The sequence below is a fragment of the Ovis canadensis genome, chromosome 3 (genome assembly GCF_042477335.2).
Source record: "Ovis canadensis isolate MfBH-ARS-UI-01 breed Bighorn chromosome 3, ARS-UI_OviCan_v2, whole genome shotgun sequence".
Classification (NCBI taxonomy): Eukaryota; Metazoa; Chordata; class Mammalia; order Artiodactyla; family Bovidae; genus Ovis; species Ovis canadensis.
This window is the reverse complement of record NC_091247.1, coordinates 168,370,020-168,391,939: the sequence shown is the minus strand read 5'-3', so window position 1 is coordinate 168,391,939 and position 21,920 is coordinate 168,370,020. Positions and strand designations below refer to the sequence as shown.

Here is a 21,920-nt window from a genome sequence, read left to right as displayed (position 1 = left end):
TGCTAACAAGTTAATGGGGAGAAGGCAATGGCAACCCATTCCAGTACTCTTGCCTGGAAAATCCCATGGATGGAAGAGCCTGGTAGGCTGCAGTCCATGGGGTTGCAAAGAGTGGGACACGACTGAGTGACTTCACTTTCACTTTTCACTTTCATGCATTGGAGAAAGAAATGGCAACCCACTCCAGTGTTCTTGCCTGGGGAATCTCAGGGAGGGGGAAGCCTGGTGGGCTGCTGTCTATGGGGTCTCACAGAGTCGGACACGATTGAAGCACCTTAGCAGCAGAAAGTTAATGCTCAAAATCCTTCAAGTTAGGCTTCAACAGTATGTGAACTAAGAAATTCCATATATACCAGCTTGATTTAGAAAAGGCAGAGGTATCAGAGATCAAACTGCCAACATCCACTGGATCATAGAAAAAGCAGGAGAATTCCAGAAAAACATCTACTTCTGCTTCATTGACTACACTAAAGCCTTTGACTGTGTGCACCACAACAAACTGTGGAAAATTCTTAAAGAGATGGGACTACCAGACCATCTTACCTGAGAAATATTTCTGCAGGTCAAGAAGCGAATGTTAGAACTGGACATGGAACAATGGGAAAGGAGTACATCAAGGCGTATATTGTCATCCTGTTTATTTAACTGACATGCAGAGTACATCATATGAAATGCTGGGCTAGATGAATCATAAGCTGGAATCAAAGTTGCTGGGAGGAATATCTACCACCTAGATACGCAGATGATTCCACTCTCATGGCAGAAAGCAAAGAGGAACTGAGGAGCCTCTTGATGAGGGTGAAAGAGGATAGTGAAAACACTGGCTTAAAACTCAACTTTCAGAAAACTAAGATCAGGGCATCTTTTCCCATCACTTCATGGCAAACATATGGGGGAAAATTGCAAACAGTGACAGTTTTTACTTTCTTGGGCTCCCAAATCACTGTGGATGGTGACTGCAGCCATGAAATTAAAAGACACTTGCTCCTTGGAGGAAAAGCTATGACAAACCTAGACAGCATATTAAAAAGCAGAGACATCACTTTGCTGACAAATTCAAAGCTATGGTTTTCCCAGTAGTTATGTAGAGATGTGAGAGTTGGACCATAAAGAAGGCTGAGGGCTGAAGAATTGATGCTTTTGAACTGTGGTGCTAGAGAAGACTCTTGAGAGTCCCTTGGGCTGCAAGGAGATCCAACCAGTCAATCTTAAAGGAAATCAACCCTGAACATTCATTGGACTGACTGATGGTGAAGCTCAAGCTCCAATACTGTGGCCACCTGAAGCAAAGAGCTGACGCATTGGAAAAGACTGATGCCGGAAAGGACTGAGGGCAGGAGAAGAAGGGAGAGACAGAGGATGAGATGATTGGATGGCATCATTGACTCAATGGACATGAGTTTGAGTAAACTCTGGGAGACAGTGAAAGACAGGGAAGCCTGGAGTACTGCTGTGGGTTGCTGACTCGGACACAACTGAGTGACTGAACAACAACAACGATCTAGACTTCAGCTCTCATGTCTCATTGCACCAGCATGTGCAGGAACAATGAGCAATGACCTCTGCTATGGGTCTTCCTTTTGAAACCAAAGATCTTTAAACTGGACATGGAGTAGCGTATACACAAGAATTTTGTGAAATTGTGAAGTGTTATACAAAGATAACTTGTTATTAGTTTGCACTTATTTGAAGTGTGTTTGGATGACTTTGGCCACATGCCATGGAGCATGACTAAGTAGAATCAGCTACTGTCTTGGACGCATATGATTGTTCTTCTCTCTCAAAGTAAATAATTGAGTACATTTTATAGCTTGATAGTATCTCTCTCTTATTTAGTGGGCTGGTGTCATCTCATGGGACCAGTGCTTGGAATAAGAGGACATCTAGATTAAAAGAAGTATATCTAAGTCGTGGGCTTCCTAAGTGGTGTTAGAGGTAAAGAACCTGCCTCCAAATGCAGGAGATGTAGGAGAAAGAGGTTTGATCCCTGGGTCGGGAAGATCCCCTAGAGGAGATCATGGCAACCCACTCCAGTATTCTGACCTGGAGAATCCCATGGACAGAGGAGCCTGTCAGGCTACAGTCCATAGGGTCACAAAGAGTCAGACACAATTGAGGCGACTTAGCAGGTCACGCACACATATCTAAGTCATACCTCTGTCCTCCACACACTCCATTACCCACTGGGCGGCTGCAGCAATGCTGTCTTGGTGACATCCAGGATCACCATCTCCAGACTGTCTGATGCTTGGCTCCTCAGCTGCTGGACTCCCTTGCCCATCAGACAGCCAACCAGCACCTTCAAGCCTCACAGGTCCACCTTCCTGGCCAGCAGGTTCACAAAGCCTACATCACATTGTTAGCTTATGGTGAACGATGTCAGATTCATGATCTCTGAAGAAGAAGGTTTAGCTTCAGGACCAGGGACCAGGGACCAGGCTTGATTACTCAAGAGCTTTGGTGTAGCAGAGTTTTATTCAAGTGAAAGGGGACAGAGAAAGCTTCTGACACAGACATCAGAGGGGGGATGGAGAGTGCCCCCCTCACTTAGCAAGGGAGCTATATACTTTTTAAATTGGTTATTATAGTAAATCAAAATAATATCTCAAGGTTGTAAAAGTCTTACCAGATCCACTCCCACAATATACATTTTAAGATAACAGGATTAGTCAGAAGGTTCTCAAGGAGAAACATGTCCTCAAGCAGGATACATTGTTGTATGAGCAACTGAACTGAACTGAATTGATACCATATCATACCATTGAAACACAGACCTTGTCCACCTAGCATGTAAATATGGTAGATTTACCAGGCCTTGTTGTAGGTTAGGCTTTATGCTGCCATGGGCAGAAGTGAATCCCAGTGTGCAGTGGCCTACCCAGCCGATTGGTAACCAAGGCCAAAGGTTAGGCCCACAAAGCCATTGGGTTCCCTTGGACACCATCCAGTGGATTCCAGGGTCATATTTCCAATCAGAGCCTGGCCAGTGCATGGACTGGTTGGGGTGGTATGTGACCTTGAATGTTCATTTACATTTATCAGGGGATAGATACCACATATATTTTAGTTCTTTTGGGTCTAATGGAGGTCACCAAACCCTACCCTTTGTTCTTTTTGTTCCCAGCATATAGCAGTGGGAGTAATTAATTGACCCTTTTCTGGGGTCATCCAGAAATAGTCATCCCAGACTTGGTAGAATTGTTCAACAAACCTAGAGACCTGTCCTCCCTTGCTGGTCAGGGAGCTTTTTTCCTTTTGTTCTTTAAATATGAGGTATAAGCTTTTGTTACTCCTAATGAAACTGATGTTTACATCAAATGTAACCCCATGACCGGAGTTTATTGACTGTAGGTATGGCTTACACCAAGAGAACAGGGAGAGATTATGATTGACAAGAGAAAGGAAAGTCTGTTTTTATCATCCCAGAAAAGAACAGAGTGGTTTAAAATCTCCTTGACAGAGCAGGGACACCCACCAAGGAAGTCCATCCATCACAGACAGAGGCATAGCCCCACATACCCAGCAGTTGCGGGTGTTGTGGAAGTCTGCATAAGAATGTGCCCATGAGATGAAAACATTGTCCTGAGTTGAAATAGAAGTTAAATTCAAAATCACGTTGATGAGGCCAAGCAGCAGGAGTTGATTATGCGGCTTCATCCTGAAGGAGCTCATCCGGGATCTTCTTTTCCTTCTCCTTAAGGATGATCTTAGTCTCTCGGGAGTCAGTGAGGTCCCTCTGCACACTCCACTCAGTGTTTTCTGGATCTGTGTGGTATGTTCTCTTCATCCTCATGTGGTAGATCCAGGGAGTGACACCTGCAATTTTAACTGCTGTAGGGGTGGTTAGAACAAGTGTATGTGCCCTTCCAATATGGGGCCAAAGAGTCATGTTTCCAGTCCTTGACCCACACTTGATCCCTGGGCACAAATTGGTGAATCTGTTCCCCAAGGGGGAATGGCACCCTTTATTGTACAAACTTAGTTACCTGATTTATTACCTTACCCAGTTGTTCCATCTGCTATGAAATCTCATCTCCCCTTACCTGAGGCAAATTTGTTGACATCTATTTGGGGGCCTCCCATATACAATTTCAAACGGAGAATAGCCATGGGACTGTGGGGTCATCCTGAGTCTGAGCAGAGCCATTGGAAACAAGTCCACCCAGGAGCAGTCAGTCTCCATGATCCACTTGGAGAGTCTCTTTAAGTGTCCAGTTTGTTCCTTCCACCATCTCAGAACTCTGGGGCCTATATGCTATATGTAATTTCTACTTACTGTTTAAAGTTTTGCTTACTTGTTATACTAAGCCAGCTACAAAAACTGGGCCATTGTCCGATCCGATGCTGGTGGGAAATCCAAATCTGGGAACTATCTCCCTAAGCAGGTACTGGGCTACTTTGATGCTCTTTCAGTCTGGGTAGGAAAAGCTTTTACCCATTCCGAGAATATACATACCATGACCAGCAGGTAACGGTAGTGTCAGTGAGTGGACTTCATTTCAGTGAAGTGGCCTTGGTTACCAATCAGCTGGGTAGGCCGCTGCACACTGGGATTCACTTCTGCCCATGGTAGCATAAAGCCTAACCTACAACAAGCCCTGGTAAATCTATCTTATTTACATGCTAGGTGGACAAGGTCTGTGTTTCAATGGTGTGGTATCAGTTCAGTTCAGTTCAGTTCAGTTCAGTCACTCAGTCGTGTCTGACTCTTCGCAACCTCATGGACTGCAGCCTACCAGGCTCCTCTGTCCATGGGATTTTCCAGGCAAGAGTACTGGAGTGGGTTGCTATTGCCTTCTCCTCAGGCAGCATCTAATAGGGTCTTAATTTCTTCCTTATTTTTAGTATCTTTTCCACTAGCTGTCAAAAGGCCTCTCTCCTTATACAGAGCCCTATGTACATGTAGTGTGGCAAAAGTATACCTGGAGTCTGTAAATGTTTGTCATCTTACCTTTGACAGCTGGAGGGCCTGGATTAGAGCATATAGTTCAGCCCATTGAGCAGACAAGTGTGATGGCAGAGAGCTAGCCTCAGTGATGGTTTCTTCCATGACTACTGCATATCCCAACAGTTGTCCTCGTTTCACCAGGCTGGTGCCATTGCTGTACAGGACCAAATCTGGGTCTAGGATTGGCTGGTCTTTCAAGTTAAGTCTGCTGGCACATTTCCTTGCAACCATGTAAGGGCCCACCTTATCCCACAGGAAGGAGACCCCGGATTCAGGGCCTGACAAGGCTTAGTTGTAACATGGGGGTTCTCACATAACAGTCCCTGGTATCGAGTAACCCGGGATGTTGACAGCCATTTATGGGGGTCCCCTCACAGGAGAGTGTTGACCTCATGTGGGACTTTTACGATCAAATCTTGGCCCAAAGTCAGCTTGATTGCCTCCCAGACCAGTAAGGCAACTGTGGCAACTGCCCTACATCCACCCAGTGGCAACATTGTCCAGTTGTTTCAGGAGATAAGCCACGAGTCCGTCCCACGTCCCCATAGTCTGGGACAACACTCCCATAGCCACTTTGTCCTTTTCAGTCACATAAAGAGTAAACGGCTTAGCAAGGTCAGGCAGGCTTAAGGCGAGTGCTGATGTAATGGTACTGGGTTTGAGTTCTATTACCAGTCGGACTTGGTTTGCAAGCCTGGAAGGAGGTTGTCTTCTGCCCAGACCTCAGGGAATTGTTGAGTTAACTCTCTCTTTTGACTGTTTAGCCCATCCAGTTTCCCTTCCAGGAAATCATGTAACCTCCATTCGTCTTGAAGGGTTACCGAGAGGAAGAGTAAATAGGTGGTTGAGCCCACTTGAAGAGTGGGTCTTTCGTTGGGGGAAAAGGTCACTTGTGCCCCAATTTAGACAGCAAGTCTCTTCCCAACAAAGGTACTAGGTATTCAGGGATGTATAAAAATTCATGAGTCACTTGGTGCCCCCCCATCTGACATTTTCAGGGTAGGCTTGAGACACAAACGCTGCTTTTATCACCATCTGAGACCCAGTAGCCTCTGGATCTATTGGTGTATAAAGTCTACAGGCCTCACAGTCTTTCATAGAACTCAAAGGGTGATTTGCTTTCCCTTTGTATCACTTCAGAGGGTTTTGCCATACTCATAGGTTTTTGAGACCTTGTAAAATAGCTGCCTGATATCTCTCCAGGTGGCCCCTCCCTTCCTCTGTGTTATAGTCTCAGTTGGGGCTCTCATCGGGGGTGGCTAGTTCTGCCCACCACTGCAGGTTTGCAGTACCCTCAGGTGTCATTTCTCTTAACCATTTTTCTGGCCTCAGTTAGGATCCTGTGTCTTTCCTCAGTGCTGAAGAGGGAGACTAGTAGTTGGATTATGTCATCCCATTTAAGGCGGTGGGTTTGAAAAATAGTCTCCATTTGCCTAATGATGGCTTGCAGCTCCCCCGAGTATGGTGGAGTATGTCTCTGCCAGTTTAATGTATACGTAGAGGAAAATGGCTGGTAATAATAGGCTACAGGGGGCTGATGGTAGTGCCCACATGCGTCCTGAACTGGAGGCTGTTGTAGCTCTCTGAGAGGCATATGTAGTGGGGTTCTTTCCCCCTGTTCCTTGGCAGAGTGCAGCTTCTGTCTAATTCCTGTGTTTTCTTCCCCCTTCCCAATAGCACTCACTGGGGGAGGTGGATACAATCTAGGAGATCTGGCTGAGGTGGAATTCTGGGCGCATTGACCAGAGGTCTCCATTGCTGGGGTCAGAGCCTGCTGGAACAGCGGCTCTATGATCTCTGGGAGAGCTGGTGGAAGAACAGCAGCTGCTGCAGGAACTTCACCTGACCCTGGATCAGGCATTAAGGTGGCCTCCAGTCCTGGTGTGGTACTGGGAAGCAAGCATGTCATTATCCAGTATGGGGGAGGGGTCAGGTCATCCCCTTCCAAATCCTGTAGAATTTCCTTTTTTATCATCAGCCAATTTTTGTGCCATTAATATTTTCCCCTTTCCCTTCTGGATACAGAACCTTGTCCAAGTAGGAGGGTCTTGAGCTAACCCTAGCCATGAGTCAATATATGGATATTGATTCGGGTGTCCTGGCTCTCCTGTGACTTCTGTATAGGCTGCTTCCACTATTTTTAAGTTTATGGTGTTCTCTGGTGGCCATCCAACTCCCACAGGGGGCCATTCGACCTCACAGAGTATGTGGAGGCAGTTAGGCATCATCTTCACCCCATAGTCTTCTCCAAATCCCTTCTTTAAAATTTTAATCATGCACTCCAATACAGTTGCCTTAGATTCACTTCCCCCCATCTTGCTTACCTTCTCAGACCTTTTTCTACTTTTCCTTTTCATTCTGTCTATGAAGTTCTCAGTACCCTATGTATTTCTGATATTTCCACTCAATGAAACACTTAAATTGCCGTTTCTCCTCCTTCCTAATTGGGGTGAGAAGAGTCTTACCTGCCAGATCCCAGTGGGAGAAGGCGGATTGGCATGTCTTCACCTGCAAGTCAGCACTGCCGAACCAGAACACCACGTGGTCCAAGACTGTTTCTCTCTTAACTTTTAAAGTCCGTTCTGCCTTGGAGGGCTTGATCAGGTGTGGATGAAGACACAGATGGGTTAAATATCCCACATCCAGGCCACCTCTGGAAAGCCAATTCATACTCACTTATGTATCCCCCTTCTTCTAGCCTGACAATTCCGAGGGGGCCAAGAATTTCACAGCAGATGGGACATCTCCTTGGGGAGGGCACAAAATACTCTCCCCAAGGGTATACGAGCACAAAAAGACCAAGTTTCTTTTCCTAAAAATCCCCTGGCATTTGCTTGGTAATAATTTTCCCCAAGAGGGCGTGGACACCACCTCCTAAATGACCTTCACAAATTTCTTTCCTAAGCCCTAACACGCTTGTCGACCTGCGTACCAAGCAATCGCTGTCACCTGCCTATTTCAGGCTCCTGTGGGTCCGTGCCCCTTCTAGTCTCTTCCAGGGGGGTGATCAGGCCCCCTCTTTCACCCTGCCTGGTGGGTTCCTCCTCACCTGAGGGCTCAGTTTCCCACTACCTGCTACCTGCCCCACTACCTGCTAACGTGAAAGGTCTGGGTGTTGAGAAACAGAATCCTTCCAGAAGGGCGAGGCACCTTCTTTCCTCTAGAAGATTCAAGCCACAGCACCTCAAAGTAGTCCCAAATGGGACTTATCTCCTCAAAGGGAGAAGTTTCCCAGCCAATGCATCAAATGTTGTAGCCACGGGTTCTGGGAAACAAACTTACTCAGAAGGACAATGCAGATAGTGGAGAGGAGTTTATTACACCGGTGGGCCCAAGGCAGAGTCCCCTCTTAGACAAGGACTCCAACCAGTTTTTGTGAAAACCTTATATACCCCAAGGGTACATGCTCAAACCCACCTCCCCAAATTCTCTGAAACTAGTCTGAACAAAGGGAAAAAAGATACAATCAAAGTTAACCTGTGATTCATATGCCTTAAGCCTAGGTAGTTAACAGTGGACAATTATGAATAGGCCTGTGCTCATACCCCAACAAGCATAATAGAATTTATGATTCTATTTGGTTACACAGATAATTAGGGTATTCTTTTAGGTGAAGGAGAGTCTAGGTATGAGCCCTGGGATTCTTCCATGGGGGGGGGTGGGGGAGGGGGGTGGGGGTGGGGTTCTGGTTTTCCAGCTGGTATGTCCTTTCCATAAATACTGGGCATATAGCTCAAAGTCTATAGTCCAGGCCAAGATGGAGTCCTGCTTTCAAGATGGAGCCTGTTCTGTTTCCTCCTTCAATAATAACTGTATGATAATCTCAATAGATGCAGAAAAGCCTTTGACAAAATACAGCACCCGTTGTGATTAAAGTTCTTCAAGAAATGGGCATTGAAAGAACCTACCTCAACATAGTAAAGGCAACATATGACAAGCCTACAGCACACATTATTCTCAATGGTGAAAAACTAAAAGCATTCCCTCTAAGATCAGGAACAAGACAAGTGTGTCCACTTTTGCCACTATTATTCAACATAGTTCTGGAAGCCCTAGCTATAGCAATCAGAGAAGAAAAAGAAATAAAAGGAATCCAGATGGGAAAAGAAGAAGTAAATCTCTCACTGTTTGCAGATGACATGATACTGTACATAGAAAACCCTAAAAATAGTATCAGAAAATTATTAGAGCTTATCAGTGAATTTAGCAAAGTTTCAGGATACAAAATGAATAACAGAAATCACTGGCATTTCTATATACTAACAATGAAAAATCAGAAAGAGAAATTAAGGAATCAATCCCATTCACCACTGCAACAAAAAGAATTAAATATCTAGGAATAAACTTATCTAAGGAGACAAAAGAACTCTACACAGAAAATTATAAGACACTAATGAAAGAAATCAAAGACTACATAAACAGATGGAGAGATATTCCATGCTCCTAGGTGGGAAGAATCAATATAGTGAAAAAAATTATACTACCAAATGCAATCTACAGTTCAGTGTGATCCCTATCAAATTATGAACGGCATTTTTCATAGAACTAGAACAAAAGATTTCACAATTCATATGGAAACACAAAAAACCCCGAATAGCCAAAGCAGTCTTGAAAAAGAGGAATGGAGCTGGAGGAATCAACCTTCCTCACTTCAGATTATACTACAAAGCTACAGTCATCAAGACAGTATGGTATTAGCACAAAAACAGAATACAAACCAACAGAACAAGATAGAAAGCCCAGAAATAAACCCATGCACATATGGGTACCTTATTTTTTATAAAGGAGGCAAGAATATACATTGGGGCAAAGACAATCTCTTCAATAAATGGTGCTGGGAAAACTGGAGAGCTACATTTAAAAGAATGAGATTAGAACACCTCCTAACACCATATACAAAGATAAACTCAAAATGGATTAAAGAACTAAATGTAAGACCAGAAAGGATAAAACTCTTGGAGGAAAACATAGGCAGAACACTCGATGACATAAATCAAAGCGAGATCCTCTATGACCCACTTTCTAAAGTAATGTAAGTAAAAACAAAAGTAAACAAGTGGGACCCAATTAAACTTAAAAGCTTTGCACAGCAAAGGAAACTATAAGGAAGGTGAAAAGCCAATCCTCAGAATGGGAGAAAATAATAGCAAATGAAACAACTGACAAAGGATTAATTTCCAAAATATAGAAGCAGCTCATATAACTCAATACCAGAAAAACAAACAACCCAATGAAAAAGTGGAGAAAAGACCTAAACAGACATTTCTCCAAAGAAGACATACAGATGGCTAACAAACATATGAAAAGATGCTCAACATCACTCATTATTAGAGAAATGCAAATCAAAATTACAATGAGATATCACCTCACACTGGTCAGAATGGCCATCACCAAAAAGTTTAAAAGGCCAGTCATCAAAAAGGCCAGCATCAAAAATGCTAGAGAGGGTGTGGAGAAAAGGGAACACTCTTGCACTGTTGGTGGGAATGTAAATTGATACAGCTCCTGTGGAAGACAGTATGGAAATTCCTTATAAAACTAGGAATAAAATCACCATGACCTAGCAATCCCACTCCTAGGTATATACCCTTGAGGAAATCAGGGTTGTAAGCGACACATTTACCCCATTGTTCATTGCAGAACTATTTACAATAGCTAGAACATGGAAGCAACCTAGATGTCCATTGACAGATGAATGGATAAAGAAATTGTGGCACATGTACATAATGAAGTATTACTCAGCCATAAAAAGGAACACCTTTGAGTCAGTTCTAATGAGGTGGATGAACCTAGAACCTATTATACAGAGTGAAGTGAGTCAGAGGAAGAAAGATAAATATCGTATTCTGCTTACTTAACTTCTATGCAGAGTATATCATGAGAAACGCTGGACTGGAAGAAGCACAAGCTGGAATCAAGATTGCTGGGAGAAATATCAATAACCTCAGATAGACAGATGACACCACTCTTATAGCAGAAAGTGAAGAGGAACTAAAAAGCCTCTTGATGAAAGTGAAAGAGGAGAGTGAAAAAGTTGGCTTAAAGCTCAACATTCAGAAAACGAAGATCATGGCATCTGGTCCCATCAGTTCAGTTCAGTTCAGTTCAGTCGTTCAGTCGTGTCTGACTCTTTGCGACCCCATGAATCACAGCATGCCAGGCCTCCCTGTCCATCACCAGCTCCCGGAGTTCACTCAGATTCTTGTCCATCGAGTAAGTGATTCCATCCAGCCATCTCATCCTCAGTAGTCCCCTTCTGCTCCTGCCCCCAACCCCTCCCAGCATCAGAGTCTTTTCCAATGAGTCAACTCTTCACATGAGGCGGCCAAAGTACTGGAGTTTCAGCTTTAGCATCATTCCTTCCAAAGAAATCCCAGGGTTGATCTCCTTCAGAATGGACTGGTGGGATCTCCTTGCAGTTCAAGGGACTCTCAAGAGTCTTCTCCCACACCACAGTTCAAAAGCATCAATTCTTTGGCGCTCAGCCTTCTTCACAGTCCAAATCTCACATCCATACATGACTACTGGAAAAACCATAGCCCTGAGTAGATGGACCTCAGTCAGCAAAGTAATGTCTCTGCTTTTGAATATGCTATTTAGGTTGGTATAACTTTTCTTCCAAGGAGTAAGCATCTTTTAATTTCATGGCTGCAGTCACCATCTGCAGTGATTTTGGAGCCCAAAAATATAAAGTCTGACACTGTTTCCACTGTTTCCCCATCTATTTCCCATGAAGAAATAACTGCACCCAACCAGTGGCTGTTCAAATGGGACTTTGTGAAGATTCTGGACATGAACCTGTTGGGGATGATTGACATGACCCTGAGTCTTTTGCCCTTCATGCAGAAGGTGAGGGGCTGTGTGGTCAATGTTTTTAGTATCCTGGTGAGAGAGTTAATACTTAGCTGGGTTGATAAGGAGTCTAGGGTTCTCAAGAAGGAAAAGAGGACAAACATTTTTTTTCTACAATGTTTTGTCTTAGTCACATGAAAATTGTTTTCTTTAAGCCCAGAGCTAATGATTACAAAGTGCCACCAGAACATACACAGACCTGGGGAAACAGACTCTTGGAGGGCACAAACAAAACCTTATGCACACCAGGACCCAGGAGAAAGGAGCAGTGAGCCCACAAGAGACTGAACGGGACTTGTCTGTAAGTGTCTAGGAGGCTGTGGCGGAGGTGTAGGTCGGCTGAGGCCTGCTGCAAGGTCGGGGGCGCTGACTGCAGCAGTGCGTGCATGGGGAAATAACTCCCCACACAGGGAGGGTCTGCCAATGCGCAGAGTGCGGCCGAGAGGAGCTACCCCACGTCCAAGGTCAGGGGCGGCGTCTCCAGTGTGGAGTTCTCAAGATTTTCTTGTTCACCCTCCTTAGTGAGTATGACTGACTCTAATGATTCATTGCATTCAGCTTTTGTTCTATCTGAGGTTATTGATATTTCTCCCAGCAATCTTGATTCCATCTTGTGCTTCTTCCAGTGCAGCGTTTCTCATGATGTACTCTGCATAGAAGTTAAATAAGCAGAATGTGATTGAGAATATTGTATTTTTAAAATTTATTTATTTTTAATTGAAGGATAATTACTTTACAGAATTTTGCTCTATTCTGTCAAACCTCAACATGAATCAGCCATAGGTATACATATATCCCCTCCCTTTTGAACCTCCCTTCTGTCTCCCTCCCAATCCCACCCCTCTAGGTTGATACAGAGCCCCTGTTTGAGTTTCCTGCAGCCTGGGGAGACTGCAGAAGTGCATGCATGGAGAAATAACTCCAGAAAGAATGAAGGGATGGTGCCAAAGCAAAAACAATACCCAACTGTCAATGTGACTGGTGATAGAAGCAAGGTCCGATGCTGTAAAGAGCAGTATTGCATAGGAACCTGGAATGTCAGGTCCATGAATCAAGGCAAATTGGAAGTGGTCAAACAAGAGATGGCAAGAGTGAACGTTGACATTCTAGGAATCAGAGAACTAAAATGGACTGGAATGGGTGAATTTAACCCAGATGACCATTATATCTACTACTGCAGGCAGGAATCCCTTAGAAGAAATGGAGTAGCCATCGTGGTCAACAAAAGAATCCAAAATGCACTACTTGGATGCAATCTCAAAAATGACAGAATGATCTCTGTTCGTTTCCAAGGCAAACCATTCAATATCACGGTAATCCAAGTCTATGCCCCAATCAGTAATGCTGAAGAAGCTGAAGTTGAATGGTTCTATCAAGACCTAGAAGACCTTTTAGAACTAACACCCAAAAAAGATGTCCTTTTCATTATAGGGGACTGGAATGCAAAAGTAGGAAGTCAAGAAACACCTGGAGTAACAGGCAAATTTGGCCTTGGAATACAGAATAAAGCAGGGCAAAGACTAATATAGTTTTGCCAAGAAAATGCACTGGTCATAGCAAACAGCCTAGGATTACAAGGAGAAAGCAAAAGAGAATAAGTTCTCTCCTAATGAAGTGGTTCTCTGGACCAGAAAGATGTTCAGAAGAGCAGTGGGGGTGTCTGAGGCAAAGAGAGGGGACTCAAAGGGAACGGGGGGATACAGACAATGATGACACTTCTCCCAGATGCTGGGACGGATGTTGGAAGGACTCAGACAAAGTTGCTGTAACAGTTGTGGCCCTTTTATTCCATGAAAATGCCCTGCTCACAGACCTGGGTGCCCAGCTCCATTGCCCTTTGTGCCTCGGGTGCTCAGACCCTGCCCTGCCCAGCACACACCCAGAATCCATACTCTCAGACACTGAGAAAAGACTGACAGTAAAGACAAATTTGTACAGGGACCATGGGATGGGGAGTGTTTGCCTCCCGTAAGCAAGGAGGGCTGTAAACCCCCCAAATTTGAAATTAAGTGAGCTTCTGTAAGGGTGATGGTAGAGAGGAGAAGGGAGCTGACCCCTCAGGGGACTGAAGAAAGGACCTGAAACTGGACCCCAGAACATCTGTATGGAGGGGGGATACCATCCAGGAATGGGGGTGGGCCACCAGGGCCAGGGAGCTGGTGAGAGGGGCAGGGACAGAAGGAGCTGGGGTCAGTGTGTTTATCACTCTCATCACCCACGTTTATCACAGCTGTGACTGCCAGTTCAGGAAAGATGATGGGCACTGGGTGGAAGGAGAGGCTTCCCCAAGGACACAGAGGCTCAGATGCCCCTGGAGCCCATCCCAGCAGCCAACAAACTCTGAGAGGAAGACAGGTTCAGCATTTAATGGTTACTGAAGGCAAGCAGAGACATTATTTTGTCAATAAAGGTCCGTCTAGTCAAGGCTATGGTTTTTCCAGTGGTCATGTGTGGATGTGAAAGTTGGATTGTGAAGAAAGCTGAGCGCCGAAGAATTGATGTTTTTGAACTGTGGTGTTGGAGAAGACTCTTGAGAGTCCCTTGGACTGCAAGGAGATCCAACCAGTCCATTCTAAAGGAGATCAGTCCTGGGTGTTCTTTGAAAGGAATGATGCTAAAGCTGAAACTCCAGTACTTTGGCCACCTCATGCAAAGAGTTGACTCACTGGAAAAGATTCTGATGCTGGGAGGGGTGGGGGGCAGAAAAAGAAGGGGACGACAGAGGATGAGATGGCTGGATGGCATCACTGACTCGATGGACGTGAGTCTGAGTGAACTCCGGGAGTTGGTGATGAACAGGGAGGCCTGGCATGCTGCGATTCATGGGGTCACAAAGAGTTGGACACAACTGAGCGACTGAACTGAACTGAACTGAACTGAACTGAAGGCAATGGCACCCCACTCCAGTACCCTTGCCTGGAAAATCCCATGGCTGGAGGGGCCTGGTAGGCTGCAGTCCATGGGGTCGCTAAGAGTCAGACACGACTGAGCGACTTCACTTTCACGTTTCACTTTTATGCATTAGAGAAGGAAATGGCAACCCACTCCAGTGTTCTTGCCTGGAGAATCCAAGGGACGGGGGGCCTGGTGGGCTGCCGTCTATCGGGTCGCACAGAGTCGGACATGACTGAAGTGACTTAGCAGCAGCAGCCACCTGTAAGGAGCAGACTGTCTTCCAGAAATTTTTGTCCCTCAGGTGGGAGTTGGTAATAGTAATGCAGAAACAATTAAGGATGAAGGATGTGCCCTGGAAACTGGCAGGAAGCCAGAGAGCCATGAAAATCATAGACAAACACAAACCCTACTAAGGGGTGAGTCATGACTTTATTACTTGAAAGAAATAGGAGATTTTTTTTCTCAGTGAACAGGAATCTCTTCAATCATAAATTCCCAAGGGGCCATGCACCAGACACGTTCCAGCCCCCACACGATCAGCTTTCCTTTCGTGAATCCTGAAAGTAATATGATGGTGTGGGGGTCTCAGGAGCTTCAGGCTGAGAACAACCACAGGAAGGTCGGAAGAGAGAAGGAAGAGACAGGAGGCTGGGGTGACTCTCACTCACCTGGGAGCTGCAAGGCCCAGAACTAGAAATCTTTCAGGGAGACTCACTGACAAAATTCTCTGCATCCTTGTCCTGGGGGCTGCAGGGGGGCCACATTCCAAGTCAGCAGCTGTCAAGCCTACACACTCGGGAATGGGGCTCTCACCCCCTGGTGGCACTCTCCCAGTCTCAGGAGGACCACAGTCAAGACACAGGACATTCCACACCCATTCCCTCATCTCCTCACAGGATGAGTCCTCTGAAGAGAGGCTGAGGTAACAAAAGGGGCTGGAAGGGACCACGAGCGAGGGCTAATTGTGCAACCTTGTTTCCAGCCCTACCTGTCTGCTGTCCACCTACGGGAGTGAGCTTCCAGAATGGACAGACAAAGCCTGCCTTCAGGTCCTAAGTGTCTGATTCTGGGAAGAGATGATATTTGTGGTGGGGAGTCACCAAACCTGTTCTCCAAAACCACCAGGATGGCCAAGGGGAGGAGGAGAAAAACTGCCTGGTGGATGCTGTGTGGACTCTGGCACGGGTTGCAGCCTCTGATCATGTCCATCAGACCAGACCTGGCTCTGCCCCTAAGGAAGGCATCCCGGAATGGGAGGATTGGGGATCTCTGAAAGTCCAGGCTGAGGGCTCAGGATGGTCTGCATTGCACTTGGTTTTCCTGCTGATCTGGGTCTTTCTTGCTTTCCATGGGTTTTCTCTAGTTGCAGGGAGCATGGGCTACTTGTTGGTGTGGTGCACGGGCTTCTCATTGCTGTGATTTCCCTTGTGGGGCACAGGCTCCAGGCCCGTGGGTGTCAGTACTTGTAGCACACAGGTCCTGTATTTGTAACTCAAGGGCTCTAGGAACACATGCTCAGTAGTGGTGGCACATGGGCTTAGCTGCTCTGTGGCATGTGGAATCATTGGGGACCAGGGTTCGAACTCCTGTCACCTGCATTGGCAGGTGGGTTATTATCCACTGCACCACCAGGGAAGGCCTGCACTTTGTTTCCAATGCATTTGCTCTTCTGTCTTGTCTGAGATAGGGCCTTCGAGTGACAGTCCACACAGTTGGCCATGGAATCCATCTCCATGAAGCCCTGCCCCCACCACTTGTAGGACCAGCAGGATGACCAGGGCCTAGTAACCTCGCAAACTCTCTACATTCTGGAGAGGAGTCCTGGGGATGAGCCCAAACTTCTGGAACACATACCCCCAAGGCATAAAGTGAATCAGTGATGCTTTATTTGATATCAGTTGGTTTTATGAGACTGGTTATGTATGTGTGTCTGTAAATAATAAATTGAAAATCAGAAGTCTTCAGATTAAGCATGAAGCTCTAGCAGGCATTCAAGTAGTTGAAATTTTCTACTATAATTTTGAGGGAAAAAGTAATCAATGGAAATTCTTGCTTTTATTTCCTCTTCAGGATCCTATTCCAGCCGAGGTTTACTGAGTTGGCACTAGGCTGATGGGTCGGGCTTGGTCACCTTCCACTGTCAACAGATACCTTCAGGCATTTACCAGAAGGCCTTTATCTCCCCTGCCCATTTCTATCCTGGGGAAGAAGGAGACTGGAGGTAGCAAAGATACTGTGAAGAGGTAGACACAGGCAAAGCAAGGGGGACTGGAACCCCCAGTGTCTCATACCCTCCCCCAAATACGGCTTCACACAGCTGGATGTGGGTTATAAGGCACAAGGAACAAAATGGAAACTGAACTCCTGACTCAAGATCCTCAGTCACAAAACTTGTTTCTTTCTTTATAATACCTCTGAATCCTAAGCAATGTCCCAAGAGAAGCCTGGGGTGGAGGTGGCGAGTGAGGTGAGAGGGGTATCCCAGGGATATGAGAAGCCTCCTGTCCACTCGATTTCCCTCCTCCCATGTACCCTCTCTCCACCCAGTACCCAACTACCCCCTATCATGCACCCCAGTCTTGGGTTACAGGGCCTTAGCTGGCTGAAGGTAATACCAGTACACCATAAGATCCATCAGGAAGCTGGGCAGGTAGCTCATGGGGAGGTAGATGAACTTGGCATCCCAGCCAGGTAAATATCAGGTGCGGGGGTGGCAGGCGGTCAGGGCGTGCTCCATGCAGTCAGTCGCCAAGGACAGATCCTGAGTCCACGGTGGTTTTAGTAAATTCAGTGTCTTCAAGACTGTCCAGAAGGAGACACCATCTAAGTTATTCTCATTTTCCAACCCTCCCAATTCCAGATCAACTTCAAAGTTTCTAAAAATTCCTTTCTCTCCCCAAATCATCCTCCAAATTAAATCAATTAATTTCACTGGAAAGTGTCCCAACACCCCCATATTTCTATCCACACTAAGTAAGCCCACTCTAGAGCTCATCCTGTACGTATACTACATAATCTGAAGATCTCTAAAAACACTAGAAATGAGAAATTGAGGCATCTGAAACAAGGTGGTTCTAACACCAGCTTGCCATGATTCCATGGGTGGCATCACTCTATGACTTCATTTACTTTCCCAAATAAAAGAATATTGTAAGAGAAACTGGTCCCCTGGTCTGCCAAGCCTGGATTCTTTCCTTCTGTCATCAGTTGATCACACGGGACCCTGGAGATGAGCTCATGTCCCCACAGTGTGGGGGGACTCAGAGCCTGGAGGGTGGGCCTGAGACTGGACAAGGCATTGATGATGGACCCAGGCTTCCAGACAAGAGTTGGTTTTTCTCCCCAAGGACCACAGCTCACTCACAGTCAGCAGGGAAGTTTTCTCCATAGAGTTCTTTCACCTCTGGGCTGGCCTGATTCCACAATGCCTGGAAGTATCCAGAACCCTCACCTTGGGTCATATTGGTAACGAAGTAACCGGGCTCAATCATAGCCACCTTCACTCCGAAGTAGGAGAGCTCCCTTCTGTGGACAGGACAAGGGGTAAGGAATTGAGAGGTCATGCAAGTAGAGCATGAAAGAACAGTCAGAGACCAGTACAAGACTGAGTGAGATACTCTGGGAGCTCTCAGAAGTTGTGAGATGCAGAAGCCAGGAAGAGAAGCTCATGGTGATGTTACTGCTTCTCTATCAAGCTTGACTATTTCCACAATTATTTAACACTCCATGCCTATCAGCTCTACATCCTACCAACTGTGCTGCAGAGCATCACTGAAATGCTGCCTCCTCCTGTTTCTCTCACTACAAAAATTCACCACATTTGTACATTGTGTCTTTCCACAGTGCACATCTCCTGTCTCCCCTCTCCCACCCCAGTATCCCCTCTGTCCTCTAAGGAGTATCCACCTGCCTGTGGACAGAGCTTCTACACATCAGAGCCACCCTCTCTCCTCAGCCAGTAGTCTCTACCATTGATTTGACTAGGTGGTTCCCTTAACTAATTGCTTCAAGGGGTACACTTCCCCCCAGGGCTCCCAGAACCTAAATACCACAGCAGCTGAGTACATGGAAGCCCTGCACAGTCAAATCTATCCATTATTGTGCCTCCAATAATTTCTGACCATGGGCCCTCCTGTAAGGCAGGAATAAGTTGAATCAAACTCTACAGGTCTAGGAACAACTGGGTGTGTGAAACATAGGAAGGTGCTTCCCAGCTTCCCAGTGAAAGTCATACACAGAGTAAGGGAGAGGGACCTGGAAAGAAGAGCCATTAGGTCTGTGATATATGAAAATCTCTGCAGAAACTCTGCCCCACTCCCCGCCAACCAACATCCCCCAGCCTCCGGCTCAGAGCACAGAAGCAGAAGAGAAGAAGGGCATCCACCACAGGCCATTACCTGAGGGAGTCTGAGAAGGCCTCCACGCCTTTCTTGGATATGCAGTAGCCTCCACCATGGATGGACACCCGGCCCAAGATGCTGGAGACGTTGACCACACGGCCCCTTGCCTTTCGCACCAGGGGCAGCAGACTCAGGGTCACATCAATCACCCCCAGCAGGTTCACATCCAGAACCTTCACAAAGTCCTGTTTGGTCAGCCACTCGTTGGGTGCCACAGGCCTGCAAATGCCAGCATTATTCACCAGACCCCAGAGTCCTGGGAAGAGAGAGGACGAGAGGGCAACACTGAGCTGGGCCCAGGAGAGAGGACTGAGCCATGGTGCCATTCACCCTCCGACCCGGAAGGACTTTAGGAGAGAGGCTGCAGGGGAGGGGCTGGAGCAGAGACCAACACGCTCCTGGGGGTTTGCAGAGTCCAGACCCTGTGAGCAGTGGGAGGACAGAAGGTGTGTTCCCTCTTGACTCAAGTCTTCACACCACGCCTACTGCCTGGTGACAAAGAACTAGCACCCCAGAGCTGATGAAGGGAAGTATGGAGCTTGAGGACAACTTCTGTGTCTATAGTCTCTAACTCAGAGGGTGAAGTTGTGTCTTTCACAGTCCCTGTTGTCTTTGCAGACATGATAAATATTCCCTAGCTGCTCAGATTTTCTGACACCTTCAGGACTGAGTGGTTAACAGCTAATATAAGGGAAAGAGAAGGAAAGAGAGAGAGACAGTGAGAGAATGAGGGCAAGAGAGACAAAAAAGAGACATTGGATAAAAGACAAAAACAAATACGACTATAGTATGGATGCAGATTGTGTGGATAAATACGACTTGAAATCCTCGTTTGGGGGGAAATTGTGGATAGGCCCGATATTGACCTCTAGAGCCTGGGCTTGAAACACCCCATCAATACTGAGTCATGTCCCTGCAGGAATCTGGGGGATTACATGGGGTATTTGGAGGGGAGGTTGGGCTCCCTCTCTTTACCCATCACCCATAGAACTCAGAGTTCACCCTCTACCCCAGAAAACCCCACCTGTCCTCCCACTCATATAAGAGATCACTCTAGCCCATCTCCTCGGGAAAGATTCACCAGCTTGAAGGAAACTACCCTGCGGGAATCAAAGACACAATCCTAAGGATTTCTTTTTTGCTCTTTTTTTTCTTAAGTTTTAATTGCAAGATAATTTATTTAATTGAAGGTTAATATTGTGCTGGTTTCTGCGATACTTCAATGTGAATCAGCAATGGGTATACAGAAGTTCCCTTCCTCTTGAAGCTCCCTCCCACCTCCCATCCTATCCGCTCCCTCTAGGTGGTCACCAAACACCTGATCTGAGCTCCCTGCATCATACAGCAAATTTCCACTGGCTTCCCACTTGACATATAGCAATTTATATTGGTACTGATGAGCCTATTAGCAAGGCAGCAATGGAGACAGGGACATAGAGGACAGACTTGTGAACACAGTGGGGAAGGAGAGGGTGGGAGAATCGAGATAGTCTCAAGGTTTTATTTAGGGTAAAAACAGTAACCAGAAGCCTCAGGGCAGCAGGAGCAGGCATTCAAGGTTGCTGGGGTAGGACTGCCAAAAATATCCACACAGAGAGCTGAGTTCCTCTGCTCAGAAACACGCATGCCTTATAGGAAGAATATTCTCCAATCATTTGTTATCAGAGACACAATCAATATACATGGTTATAGTGTAGGGACTTGGGTAAAAAGAAGTTTATTGAGATATCATTTATGTTGAATATGGTGAATAAAAGGTAGGAAATGATTATGTATCATACCATAAAGTACTTTTTCATAAGTATTTAAAAGTATAGTATTTTCTCAATCATAACCTATGATGTTTTTGAAGAAATTTGGGTGTTACCTCTGTCCCCCACACGCTCCTTGACCCAACTGGTGGTTGCAGTGACATTCTCAGTCTTGGTGATGTCCAGGATCACTGTCTGTAGACTGTCTGATGTCTGGTTCCTCAGCTATTCGGCCCCCTGCTCTGTCAGACATGCAGCCAAGACCCTCAAGCCTCTCAGGTCCAGCTGCCTAGCCAGCCGGTTCCCAAGGCCCGAGTCACAGCCCGTGATAAAGATGAATTTGTCCTGGAGGTGGTTTACCACCTGCCTCTCCCGGTCCCAGCGCAGGAGGCAGTACAGGACAACGAGGACCACGAGATACAGTGACATGGCTTTGCCGGGACAGACACACGCAGGCTGGGGTGGAATAGACTGACTAGTGATCAGGCTGGAGGAATTAAGAACACAGGGTTATGGTTGGCCAACCAGCTTCCATGCTCTCTGGCAAGGAGTTTTCAAGATTTTCCTGTTTATCTTCTTCAGTGAATATTACTGACTCGAACCCCAAATCATACTCTTGTTGCTGGCCAAAATTTTGGCCTTCTCTGTTCACAGAAGCCGAATGAAAAATACAGACAGAGTTTAGAGGAAATAGAAAGGGGCTTTTACTCTCAGCCAGTGGAGAGGAGAACACAATAGGCTCATGCCTCAAGTACTGTGCCCTCCCACCCCCATTCCATGAGGAGTGTGCTGTTGCTAAGTCTCTTCAGTTGTGTCTGACTCTTTGCAAACCCATGGACTGCAGCCTACCAGGCTCCTCCATCCATGCAATTTTCCAGGCAAGAGTACTGGAGTGAGTTGCCATTGCCTTCTTCAATGAGGAGTGTAGGGGCTTACATAAGGCAAGAGCTCACAGTCAGGAGTCAGTGGAGAGGAACAAAGCTGATAGGATCTTGATTTCTTCCTCATGCATTATTTCAAAGATAGTCATAAACTAGCGTCAATTACTCAGTAATTGAGTCTGGCAGTTCGGTG

The 21,920-nt window shown here is 46.2% G+C and overlaps 1 pseudogene; it reads right to left on the bottom strand.

Moving 5' to 3' along the window:
• Window positions 1-16,563: 16,563 nt before the first annotated feature.
• LOC138438243 (retinol dehydrogenase 16-like) lies at window positions 16,564-21,275 on the bottom strand (annotated as a pseudogene).
• Between the last annotated feature and the right edge of the window lie 645 nt (window positions 21,276-21,920).